The following is a 13,475-nucleotide window of genomic DNA, read 5'->3' as shown; positions in this document are numbered from 1 at the left end:
ATTTTTTATGTAATTCTCCAAACTTGCCTGACACAGATTCATTTGTGCATTTTCTGTTAGTGTTTTCATACTGTTTTACAGGTAAGATAACAGTTTTCAAACAGGCCAGCACGTTTTGTGGTTCCAGGGGAGTTAGTATAACATAAAGCACAAACTCAAAGACAATGCCAGTTAAGATGCGCTGGCTTCTTGCCCTCTCTTTTCAGACAATAAACCTCGGTTAGACACCAATCGCTCCAGGAGGTTTCTTCCTGTATGCTCTGTCTTCAGCACTAAAAGGCAGACTGACAGGCTGATAAAAAGCGATGCCAGTCCTGCCTGCCCACTCAAAGACCCTCCTTCAGGTATCAGGTGCCTAGGTTGGGCTTTGAGGTCAGTCAGACACCTCCCCTGAGGCTGAACTGGGCTGAAGGATATACCTGCCAGGTATCCTGTTAGGTGGAGCACTGGTCACCTGAGCTAGGATCAAAGTGTCCCAGTTTGCTCCATAAAACATCTTTCGAATTGGGCCTTGCTGCTTCATGCTTCAAATGGAGTTGAATGAGTCCCAAGGGAGCAAGCTGCTCTGCACAGAAACAAATGCTGTCAGAAGCAAATCCACTTTGAAAATTCAGTTCTTGTGGAAAGCCTGCTGTCAGGCTTCAAAAAAAAAACAATTTCCAAACTGATGAGTGGAAAATACTAATGAACTCACTCACTACCACTATCATATTGATGACTTCAGCTACAGTGCACAACCATTCTACGCAAGTCAAGAAAAGGTACAATCTGGCATCTTACACCTGTAGCTACAATAGAAAGGATGCCAAAAGCTGCCTTTAATCAAGGAAGACCCAAAAATCCACTGGTGTTATTGGGTCAGTAGAAATTAGAATACAATAAATATTAGAAAAAAGGGTTTATGGGTTTCTGTGTCACTTAAACACTGATCTCTTTCTCTTTAATACAGAATAGAAACAATGGGGGAGCGCCGATTGGGGGCGATAACCCAGTTGGGGGGGCTGGGGGGGGGGGGGGTGGAGATATCCTGCGCCTGGTGCCGAAGTCTCGCTCCAGCCGTGAAATTAGGGTTACCACCCTTCACAGGAAGTAGAGCGCAATGTCGCATGCTCCACTTCCTGTTGGGGCAGTATTCGGGGCGCTACTCAGAAGGGATCAGCAGCGTTACACGGCTTCTCCGGCAGTACCGTGTTTGTGCCTCCGCTAACTACCACACAATTTTGCTTTTTGATTTAGGTTTTGTTTGAATTTTTCGAATTGGTCATTTTTGCAAGTTAAAACAGAGGAAAATTAATTCCACTTGAAAGTAACGGGTCAAAACACCAAGTGGCCGAAATTCAAATGCACCAGAAAGCTGGCGCACCTATGAGTTTTTAACTGGTAGTCATCGCTAGAGCTCTTGGTGTGGTGAGTAGATCTATTTTCAGGACTTTGAATTTTTTCAAAGTCCTGCAGGAAATGAATCACAATGGGGGTGGCCCTTAGACTCAAAGCCACGCTGACTGGCTGAAAAAGGGGTCAGTTGGGTCGTCCGCTGCTGTCAATCAATGTGGTGATATCACAGCATGTGTGCGTCACCACGCTCTCTCCCCTCCGTTAAAGGGGAGAGATTGGATCGTTTTTTAAACTTTGGCCACTGGGCCACCAGGGAGGTTTTCGGCCAGACCAGTGGCCTGGCACCCGCTGGTGGTCCGGCCGAACCCAGGACCAGTATTTTGCCGGCTGATCGGCAAGTCATCCGGCAAAAATTCTTCCATTGCAGCCATGGCAGTGGGCCCGCCACTTTAAGGGCAGCTGTGCTGCCAGGCCGCGCTCAGTGCAGAGATGGTGCACCGGCAGAGAAACGTGCCGGGGGCACCGCGTGGCGGGGGATCGAGGGATTCAGCTGAAAATGCTTAGTAATTATTTATGTATTCCTTTAAATTGGCGGTGCAACTATTTGAGCGGGATGGGGTCCAGGCTGAAAAATCCCCGACCTGAATTTAGGTCGGGTCAGCCTGTTGACCCCAAAGTGGCAGCCATTCAATTTTTAGGAATGGCTGCTGCAAATGGGCATTAACGGGTCTCTGGAACCCTGAATTTCGGCCCCCAGAACTGCTCACATGGGACACACATGGCATTAGAATCATACAAGAAAAGCATAATTTGGAGCTCAGTCTGTGGAATTAACCATCTCGAAGCAGCTTTCTAACAAAGGGCAGAACTTGCATTTATACAGCACTTTCACATCCCAAGGCGCTTCATAGCCAATGAAGTAGTTTTGAGGCGTAGTCACCATTGTAATGTTGGGAAATATGGCAGCCAATTCGCGCACTGCAAGGTCCCACAAACATCAATGAAATAAATGACTTGATCATCTGTTTTACTGCTGTTGGATGAGGAATAAATATTTTCCAGGACACAGAGAACTCTCCTGCTCATTTTTGAACAGTACTATGGAAACTTTTAGGTCCACTGGAGAGGGCAGATGGGGCCTCCGTTTAACGTCTTACCTGCAAGATGACTTGTATGGCAGTGTAGTATTCTCTCAGTACTGCATGAAATGTCAACGTAAATGATGCACTCAAGTCTTTGGAATGGGGCTTGAGCCCACCAACTAATGACACAGGTGAAGTGACACCCCAAATGATTCAAAATAGTTCAGAGATAGTGTGAATTATCTGGTAATCACCCACAGAAATTATAGGAACTATGGGGGTTTAAATTGGAGGCAATAACCTGCTTGGGGCGGTACTTCCTGTGCCTGGTGCGGAAGTCTCACTCCGGCCGCTAACTTGGCCTTACCGCCCCTCAGAGGAAGTGAAGTGCAATCTCAAGCACTCCACTTCCTGTAGGGGCGGGTCCAGCGGCACTAATGGGGCATGATCGGCAGCACTACACGGATACTCCGGGTAGTGCTGACACATTTCAACGCCCCTCCCCTTTGCTTGAAGGGGTGGGCTGCTGTGCACACTGCATGGCCTCCACTAGGGCAGCGTGGTACCAGGACTGCAGCCCCTCACCCACCCAGACCCAAACTGGAGTGCCGGGCTACACGATGACGGCCTGGAACACACTAGAGTACAAGTATTGGAGCCGACCGGAGAGTCGGCAAAACCGCCAAGATGGCGCTAGCGACTTCCCCTCTAGCAACCGCCCTGTGAGCGGATGTTGGCCCGCTTCATGATCCGCAAGGCTGGTGCTGACACCCACTCACACCAGCCTTGGGGGCCCTGGGGTGTGGTGCTGCCGTGACAGCACCTCCGCTAACTCCCGGGCAATTTCCCAGGAGCTGGTAGCACTTCACCATCCCTGCCCCGCCCGGGCGAAAAGTGTTTCGGGGGCACTAATGGGTGGCACAATAAGGGGCAATTTCAACCCCCATATTTTTACTTTGTGAATTTGTCTTTTGATGGCAATATGCAGAGGTGCAGCCACGTATAAAAAGTTGAATGACATCAGGATCCGGACCCGGAGAGAAGATAGGGACATTACATGTGGATAGGACACACTCCTTTCAGTGACTGGGCCTAAATTAGTATGTACACTATGTTCTGAAAGGCAGTACACAATTTTGATGGTAGGACATTTTGAATTGAAAAACCCATTGAAATCATTTTAATCCTACCTGTCTAGTGGTAAATGAATGGATGGATCCTTACTACTAAGGGGATCAAGGGGTATGGCGAGAAAGCAGGAATGGGGTACTGAGGTTGCATGTTCAGCCATGAACTCATTGAATGGCGGTGCAGGCTCGAAGGGCCGAATGGCCTACTCCTGCACCTATTTTCTATGTTTCTATGTTTCTATTAAAATCAGCAGACTCATTTACTCACCCACATCCCGCATGGATGTCACCACCTTCAAATTGAACCTGCTCTTCTGAGCATTGGCACCTGTCTGAAGTCGGCAAGGTCCTTTCATAAATGTGCAGATTGGGTTCCATTGACCCCTGACTACAATTTTAACTGTGGCCTGAGCAGTGATGCCTCAGTTGCTTTCCCGCCACGTGTGTACAGCGAGATGATGATCCGGGACCAGAAGAGCTCATTTAAGACAAGCTTTTTTATTTTTATGTGGAGTCTGGGGGAGCAGGAGTGCTCCTCCAAGCCCCACAAGGAAAGTTTAGGCCTCCCTTGCCCAGCCTCTCCCCACTTTCCCTCCTGCAAGACCCTCATGAAACCCCTTTCCCCCGACTGACCGTCTTTCCGGTTAGCCTCCCTTTGTTGCTGGCCGGGGGCTTCCTGTTATCCAAACTTCTGCTCCCGCTGCACTGGCTCACTGCCACTTCTCGTCCCTTTCAGGCAGACAGCTGACTGGCACCATGCAGATGAGGCCTGGGAGTTAAGTTTGCTGAACCTCTCACTGCCACAGTCGGAGGGCTTTCGTGCTCACCCCTGTCCCCGCTTACCAGAAGTTAAAATCAGGGCTAACGTTTGGTGTGTATGCAGCCATTTGGGAAAGATGGTGTATAATTATAAATACTTATGTAAATAGTAAACTACTAAAGTCTGATAAATGCAATTTTAAATTAATGGCCCATAAATTGCAGTCAGAGGCTTCCTGCGCACAGATGCCTCTGACCTGAAAAATATCTACAAATTTACCTGGTGGTCCGGGAGGTCCGGAGACTTGTGGTCCTGGGCCTCTATGCGAAGGCCTGCGTACAGGCCCACGTATTCCAGGGGCGCAGGCGTTTCATAAGTGTCCCTGGGGTCACATGGGCCAGCCTAACCAATTAAAGTAGGGGTATTCCCATTCATACGTGTGGTAAGTTCCGTATGTATGGAATCACTATAAGTATGAATGGGAATAACTCAAAAACACACAAACACTTAAAATAAATTTAAAAAACTATCACATATTTAAAATAAATCAAAATGGAATTTAATTAATTATTTAAAACAACATTTTAATTTTTTTGAATAATAACTTTACATATTTTAAAGGGTATAAAAATAAACTAACCTTATTTCACAGGTTTTTAAATGTTTAAATTATTGAAAAAAAATTATATTTCTGTCCTTTAAAAGACACGTTGATAAAAGCAGGCCTTGCACCTTGCACCTGCTTTTATCAGGTGTAAGAATTTCATGGGCATTTGCTGGGCAGAAGATAGGCAAGTAGCCCACGGAGGGCCTTTTCTTCTGGAATCGTGCGATCTGTCAAGACCTGCTCCTTCTGACTCCACATGAAAATAAAAAGCTTATCTTATCTCCCATGTGGTAGCGAGTTCCACATTAAACAGAAGCAATAACAGGAACACTGATGATGCATTAGGACGACAGTTACAACTTGCATTTATATAGTGCTTTTAAAGAAGAAGAACTGCAAATAAAATGGATGCTGAGCCAAACAACAAGATATTGATCCAAAGGTTGCTGTAATCAGTCAATGAATGATGCCCACTATTAGTTAGACATGCCCTTGCTTGTTTAATCTCCATGATATTTTGCATGGCAAGTTGCTGAAAGTGTGAGATGGAAATGGCACTGAGCCCTCCACAGGGCATCTGGGATCTAAGTGAACAGGGCAAGCAACTGTTAACTCCCTAACCAATCAGATTGAAGGATTGTGAATTTAACAGTGCAAGGATGGAGAAAGAAGTGTAAATTAGAGTGAAAGAACTCAATGTCAAATCAGATACAGAAAGAGAAAGAGAGAGAGGGAAAGAAATATTGGATTAAGAGAGAGAGTAAAAAGAGACAGAAAGAAAAAATAAATAAAAACATTAAAAAAAATGTTTTAAACTACAACAATGAAAACGTTGTATCTGCCGTGCAAGACCTTCACGCTGCTCAATGCATTTCAACGGTGATGCAGACAGTGAGATTTACCGTTTTCGCAAAGCTAACGGCGGAGTGGCGCAACTCGGACAGCAACTTTTCAATTTCAGCGTTTAATCGCACATCTGCCTAAAGTTGCTGTGGCATTTACGCATATTTAAGAGCAGGTATTAGCCACTGAAACCCTCGTCCGTGCCTTTGTCCCCTCCAGACTCAACTATTCACCACCTCCATAAACTTCAACTCATCCAAATCTCGACAGCTTGTATCCTGCCCTGCATGAAATCCTGCCCTCACTGATCTATATAGGCTCCCAGATCCCAAACACATCAAAATTAAAATTTTCATCCTTGTGTTTAAATCTATCCATGGCTGTGCACCTCCCTATCTCTGTAGCCTCCATCAATGATGCAGTCCCTCCCTATGACTCCTTGTTTCTTTGATTCCAGACCCTTGATCACCATCATTTCTTCCACCACTGTCAGCTATGCTTTCAGTCACAGATACTATGCTATAGAATTCCTTCCCTTAACCTCACTACCTCCTTCCCTTTCTTTAAGACCCTCCTTAAAAGGCACTTCTTTGACCGAGTTATTTCGACATATAAAATTTTGGGCGACAAAAAACTCAGTCAAAGAAGCATTATTTTTGCTTCCTCTGTCGAGGTGACTTTGAGTCCTGACATCTTTACTGGCTCTACCGTTAATCATACAGTGCAAAACCAAACCAAGAAACCAAAGTGGCTCAATGCAGGTCATTTTGCATTACTTTATAAATGCGCAATTTATTTCCAGTCTGAATAACTACAGATTGGTCTATTCCTTGAAAAAAATATTCATCATGGTAGGTGCAAAAGTCACAACTATGATACCTGCAACTCCAAGACAGCACTGGTTGTTACAATGATGATTACAAAAGTATTCACCAAGAAGATAGAAGCAGAAGTATATTAGCAATTGTTGAACTCCTTAGTCTCAGGAGAGATAACACACTGAGGGTACAAGCTGGAGCACTGTTTCCTATTTTTCCTTTCTTTGGTTAATTTTTTCTCATCAACAAACAAAAGGGTAAGTTAACTCAAATTAACAATTCAACATGCAATGGATGACATTAAACAACCATTCCCACAACCACCTGACAGATCTGCAAGCGACACCATTGCTGAATGAAATGGTTGCATTTTACTCTGCTGTTAAACACGGTGGTTTTCAAAATATTACTAAGTTTGTTGTCAACCAAGTTGGTTTACTTTGTACTTATTCACAAGTGTCCCGTGGAACAACCTGGTAGAACAAATGTATGCATTCTGATTGCATACACAGTCACCTTCTGACCACTCAGCTGCAGTCAAACTGCAGTCAATAGATTCCACACAGTAAAATTACTGAATCCTTTAGAGACCAACCACAGTGGGTCAATTTTCAACTCTTCATTCAGTTTCTCTTTGATGAGTGGGCCCATTCTGTTAATTTGTCTTTTAGAAAGATTGCATCTTTGGAGCTAGAAAGCCTTATAAACAAAATCTTTGTGATTTCTTACGGTGTAGAGTAAAAACAGGACTTCATGACTGATAGCCCTTCCATCTGGAAGTCTATGCATCATTCATGGCCAACTTTGACAAAAGTGGCAGTCAAGCACCTGGGCTGTCTCGCCACTAGCGTGTCATCTGAGAGGGCTTGTAGTACAACAGGAGATATTGCCTTACTATACCACTCCCAGTAGCAACCAAAGCATCTTGAGGAACTTAATTTCCTTAAAGTGAATTTTTTCATGTGTCAATTTTTGATTACTGGGCCCACATCGCTCTGCCACTAAAGTGGCACATTGATCTGGCCTCAGCAGGATGACATCCAATATTGTACAAAGACAAGTTTGACATGAGACTGGCAACTGTTCCAACTGCAAATCAAATCAAATCAAATCAAAGGCTGTAGTGCGAACCGACATCCACTTGTGCACATTCTGGATGGAAGCGTACGAAGGGAACCAGCAATTTTAAAGATGCACTACCACACATTACTGAGTTCAGGAATGGCACAGTGGGGTGGAAATTGCTTTAAGCACATTTTCAGGCTAGAAATGAGCAGTATACCCAAACTTAGACCCAAGCCCAGCCCAAAATTGGGTCTTGAGCCTCATTAACTTTATTTGGCTGTCAGTACCTCCACAGGCAGCTCGCCCAATGTTAAAAATTTCTGGCCACTTGCCTCGCCGGCAGCAGCCTGAAGGTAAGTCTCTTGAAGGTGTGTGGAGCGGCAACATGGTGGGGGGCAGGGGAAATCGTGATACTGTGGAGTTGGGTGAGCACTCCTGCTCCTCCAGGTTCGAAAGGAACATTAAAAATGATTTTTTGTAAACTAACCTTTTGATGGTGGCCGCTGCTTAGGCAGCCGCGGCTGATGAAGGATCTGGAAAAGGCTCGGCTCCTGTTCCACTTTGCGAGGAGGCTTGAAACAGGACTTAGGCTCTTCATTTACATATATAAGGGATTGAACATCTGTTTTAGATGGACACAGGTTCGCCTGAAAAAATGCCTGAAAGTCTTTCGGACATCCTTTGGGCGCGGGATGTTGTCTCTGAAATTGGGCCTCGTTGCGTCCATTTTACACCCATAAAATGAGCACAACGGGGTCCAATTTCTACCCCAGTGGCTTGGATAGTGTACTATAGGAACATGCAAGTTAAACATACTTTTACCCCAAAAAGAAAACCTCGCTTTAAAACACGCTGCTGCTTTGAATGAGCACCAATCCAAAAATCCAGAAGTAACAGCCAGTGTTGGAGTTGATTAACTACATATCGAGTGTGATATGCCACACATAAATTATGGAACAGGTAGTTTTACAGCCAAAGGGGAATAATGTCTCATCAGCCTGGGCTGGATTGAAACCTCGGTCCCAGAGATGAAAAGGCATTATACCACCCAGGCCCCTTCTTTCACTAGAATATTTAATTCTGAGTCATCAAAATGTGTCTTAACTGCTGAAAGCATATGATGACGTATTAAAAAAAGGATATCAATGGAGCAAAAGGATGATGTACCACCCAGAAAAATCTTACTGGGCCAAAAAAAAGCCACTTTTTCCTCACCCTCCCAGATTCTGACTAATTTTTCCCTTCATGCCTGGTCATAAAATTCTGCAGTACTTCATTAGTAAGTATGTCAATAATATGAAAAAGTCTCTAACATATAATGTATAATGTTCATTAGCCATAAACATGTGGTTGCAAGCTTATTCTGATGTTCAGTGGATACTATAGTCGCATTGCATAATAGCAATAATTCTAGTTACCATTATAATCTGCTGTTTACTGTAAGAACAGTATACAATATACTTATTTGCATAGATTGAGTGGTTCACTTCCAGTCATTATACTCATAAATTTGAATAATTCACTACGAGCAATAAATAGGCAAGAAAATTACATTTAACAAAGTAGAGTTAGCACTCAGTTAATCTCCAAGGACATTAAAGCCCCCTAATCTGAAGGCTAAAATTCAGTATATTTTAGTCAATGCTCACCTTTTGAGGCAAAAAAATTCTGGTCCATTGAAAACATAAACAAAAATGGACTCAGAAGCCCCAAGTGACATGCAAGGCTGATTAATACTGGATTCTGTTTCAGGGGAGAGTAAAGGGACACTTGAATTACAGCCTTACTGAAAATTGCAGGTAAACCCATGACAACTTTGAGTAAACATCAATACTGTGAGGCAGCAGGATGGAGGAGCAACTTCCCATTTTCAACATATCATTTTCTTTCTTCTCTTTTATGGCTTATAGTCATGAAAATAAGTCGATGATCACGTCTTTCATCTGTCACTATGGTTCTAGTCTCAAGCCAATTCAACATGTATTAATTTATGAAGGTTGATCCTTAGACACACCTAGACTACTTCAATATCTCGGATAAGGGTAGAGTTTCTTAGTACCTGTTAAAAATCAACGTACATTATTATGCATTATTACAGTGATCTAGTTACCTGAAGGAGGCAGTACATTTGGATTTCACAAGCTTCCACACAGTTTCGTTTCAGTTGTTATTCAGCTTCAGGTTTCTCATGTGTACATCAGCATTAAAGCTTGGGAGCATGTTTGATGACTTTTATGTTAACTGCTTTTATGTTGTAAATCTGGAAATAATTAGTTAAAATCGTTAACAGTCAATACATCATGACGTTGCTGTATGAAATGTTGCAACCAATCTCGTCAGAAACATTGCCAAGATACTATTAGGGTAGTACAGCAAATAAGATTGTAGAGCAAAGGACAATCTAATTTGAGAAGTTTGTCCAATGAATGCAAAGCCAATCACTAAGGTTCAATAAAGACATGCGCTACATTCATACTTTACAAGAGCACCATTGTGGACGTGAATCGGCTTAATGATAAATGGTTGACTCTTAAGACTGGAGTTGGCTGGGAGCATGTTGAGCAATGGTTTTCAGTAGTAAGCCAGTTACACTTTCTACTCAGCCTGGAATACTCCAATTCAGTTATATCCAGTGAGAATTCAGCCTTACACAGAGTGAATATAGGTCAGGCTCACATTGTTGATGTAACGTGAACACAGCTATTATGCTCAATTATGCTATCAAAGGGGAAGATGTACACTATCAAAAGGAAACTTAAAAAGAAAATATGAACTTTTTCAATTATCTGTGAAAAAACAAAGGAGGTCATTCTTTGTATGTTAGAATTTCTTTGCCACATTGAAAACAGAAATGGAACATGGGAAGAGCATAAATGCAATAGAATTAGAAATTTTTTGTCTCGAGTAATAAATTATTGGCTGAGTTTAACAGTCAATCAAAATGGCAGCTGCTCTTGATTTTACTGCAGCTGATTTCAAGTAACACAAATAATGGGAATGATAGAAAATTGGCCATTAATTCTCTTCACAAGCAGCTAATAAGTCACTTAAAAGATTAAAAATATAGTTGCATCATGAGAAAAAATGAGTTTACCAATGGCTGCACAAAATGTACAGAACGCCTGTCTTAATAATCAGAATTTGGAGGCTGTGCTGAATGACTGATTTGAAAAACAGAGTGGCCTTTTTGGCCTCAGGAGATAGTCCATCACTTTCTCAGCAATACATATGGATACATAACCAATGGTGAACTACTCCACGGACCTGGAAGGAGCAAAGCATCAATTTGGAGATTAAGGACATATGGATATGAATTTTAAAATTTTACTATTTATTGATAGCTGTACCTCAGATCAATGTAGCAAAAAAAATATCAGGCTAATGCAAATTATAATACACATGCCATGATGATAAAAGCAAGGTGGTGCAGGAAGATATTATCGTGGTTGATAATGATCTTGCTTCAATGCATGTTGCCATTATGTTTACAGGCCAAAGTGGCACACAGTGGGTGGAGGTGCACAAAGTGATGCAGGTGGTAGACAGAGAATACTACTTTCAAACACAATTTTGTGAAAATCTGTAAGGCATTAGACCCAGAGGTTAGATTGAGGTGCAAAGCACAATTTATATAGCATTTTAAATCATATATTGTGTGATTTACAAAATATGTTCCATCAACATGTCCATATATGCGAATTGTATACAAATGCTGAAATTGATAAGTGTGCTTGTTTTCTCAATAGCATTTTGCTCTCTTCACAGATTGAGGGGAATCAATTTATCTGCTGTACCCAACAGAACAGAAAGAAATCAACACAACAGCGATTGTCACCAACACACTTGCACCAAACAACCATCCAGATAGACATTTTGCAATGTGTAGATAATGCTGTGGATGAGGCATTAGGTGCAACATAGGGGACGAGAATGGAAAGTGCAGACAAGGTATGTGTTAAGGGGCAGCAATCTGGCATCCTACCTGCTCCTGCTGAATTTCCTTGCGATACAGTGGTTAGTGGTCTGGTTTTCTGACACATATTTTAACACATGGAACAGGTTGAGTGTCACTTTGCTCGATATTCATGTCAAGGTAAGGGATGGAGGAATAGTTATCTGCAATTCCGTCTCCTGTGGTGACTGCAGTAATACCGGCTATGGGTACAGCAGTTGGAACTGTGCTGTAAGCACTAGGGGGGGAAATTGCCCCCTTCTTTAAGGCCCGTTACCGCCTCTAATAGGGCGGTAAGGCCTTTCCACCTGGGGGCAGGTGGCGGGGCCGACCTATCCGCAATTGCCGCCAGGCCAGGGGCAGTGGGAAAGGGTTTCCGCCATGCCCCGTGCTTCCGGCCCGCCTGGTGCGTGATCCCCTTACCGCCCCGCGGGAGAAATTGCCCCGTGGGAGTGCGGCTGCCACCAATTGCTGCCCCCAACAGCTTTGTGCGGTGCCTGCCAGTGGCTGGGCGGTGTGGCCATCCTTAAAGGGGAGGGCACACTGCTATGGCTGCCATTTTATTTTAATTGTTGGCCAACTCCTGAATTGGCCCGACAATGGCGGTCGCTAGTTTGGCTGAGCCGTCAACAGGCAGACCGGCACCCCCTCTAGGGTGCCGGGCCGCTGGCTCGGTCGAACCCCTCCCTGGTGGCCCAGTGGGCCCCACGTTGGCCTCGCAGCATCACTCCCCTTTAAGTCATCACCGCTGCACTGACATGGTTGGTAAAAAGGTGATGGACACCTCCCCGCTCCCTCGCAAACCTGACCCTACACCGCCTCAAACAGCGCTCCAAAGCGCTGGGAGGCGGTGTCAGAGTGAACGTGCCCAATTTTCTGGCTCTTCCCTCTGACTCCTGCCGGTTGGTAAGTTTCCAGTTAATTCAAAGTCAATTTCCCGCTGAGAGCAATTTCGGCCCCTGGGTTTGAAAATCCAAGGTCCAGGTCATAAATCCTTATCATTTTGAGTATCAGCCACATCCAACAGAGAGACTTCAAAACTTCTCATTTTGAAATAAAGTAAACAAATTTAAATAAATACATTATGCATTGCACCATGATAAATTTTAATTGGTTCCTCAAGAAACCTTAGCTAAATTCTGTGACACTAATGCATTCCAGTGAGTTATACTAATCCTTTGAGTACTGAAATATCTTGATTTTAAAATATACACATTTTCTACCTATAATGCTAACAAAACAATTTCCTTGTGTATAGAAACCTATGGGTCCCCTTCCAATCAGAACACTGATAATTGCAGAGTTTTTGCCTACCTTATCCAGAAGAGTATTCCAGTCATTAATCACTCTGAATGAAGTACTTCCTCGTGTCAACTCAGAAGACTTTTCTGACATTAATCTTGATCTTGCTTTATCAGTTTGTATCTATGTTCCTTTGTCCTGCAGTCATGTTTTAACTTTAAATACTGTTCCAGATTAATATTTTCTATTTCAATTAGTACTTAAATACCTGTATAAGATCCAATCTCATTTGACTCTTTCAGGTTGAAGAATCTGGGTTTTTCCCTAGGGATCAGTTTTGGGCCCTTTTCTGAACCACTTCTAGGGCTCAGATATTATTATTGTGCCTCACTAACCAAAACTGAATAAAAAGAGTTTAAACTTGAAGGAGAAATACATTCATTTGCTATTGGTTTGGTCAGTACTCAAGTTATGTTCTGACTAGTTCACTATACAGCTTATGTATGATGACATCATTACTTATATTCTAATTATTTGGCAATATAGCTCAGCATTTGGTTTACTCTGTTAATTGCTGCTACATAATGCTGCACAAAGATAGCAATACAAGCACGTAGAATCATACTGCACAAAAGGAGGCT

The 13,475-nt window shown here is 43.2% G+C and overlaps 1 long non-coding RNA gene across 1 annotated transcript; it reads left to right on the top strand.

Moving 5' to 3' along the window:
• The first annotated feature begins 1,146 nt into the window (after window positions 1-1,146).
• Window positions 1,147-13,231, top strand: LOC139265308 (uncharacterized). Its single transcript, XR_011593523.1, has 3 exons — window positions 1,147-1,407; window positions 11,406-11,588; window positions 12,851-13,231. It is a non-coding gene; the product is annotated as an uncharacterized lncRNA (long non-coding RNA).
• The last annotated feature ends 244 nt before the right edge of the window (window positions 13,232-13,475 follow it).

The sequence above is a fragment of the Pristiophorus japonicus genome, chromosome 6, assembly GCF_044704955.1.
Source record: "Pristiophorus japonicus isolate sPriJap1 chromosome 6, sPriJap1.hap1, whole genome shotgun sequence".
NCBI lineage: Eukaryota > Metazoa > Chordata > Chondrichthyes > Pristiophoridae > Pristiophorus > Pristiophorus japonicus.
The sequence above is the reverse complement of the archived record's forward strand: the minus strand, read 5'-3'. Positions and strand labels throughout refer to the sequence as shown.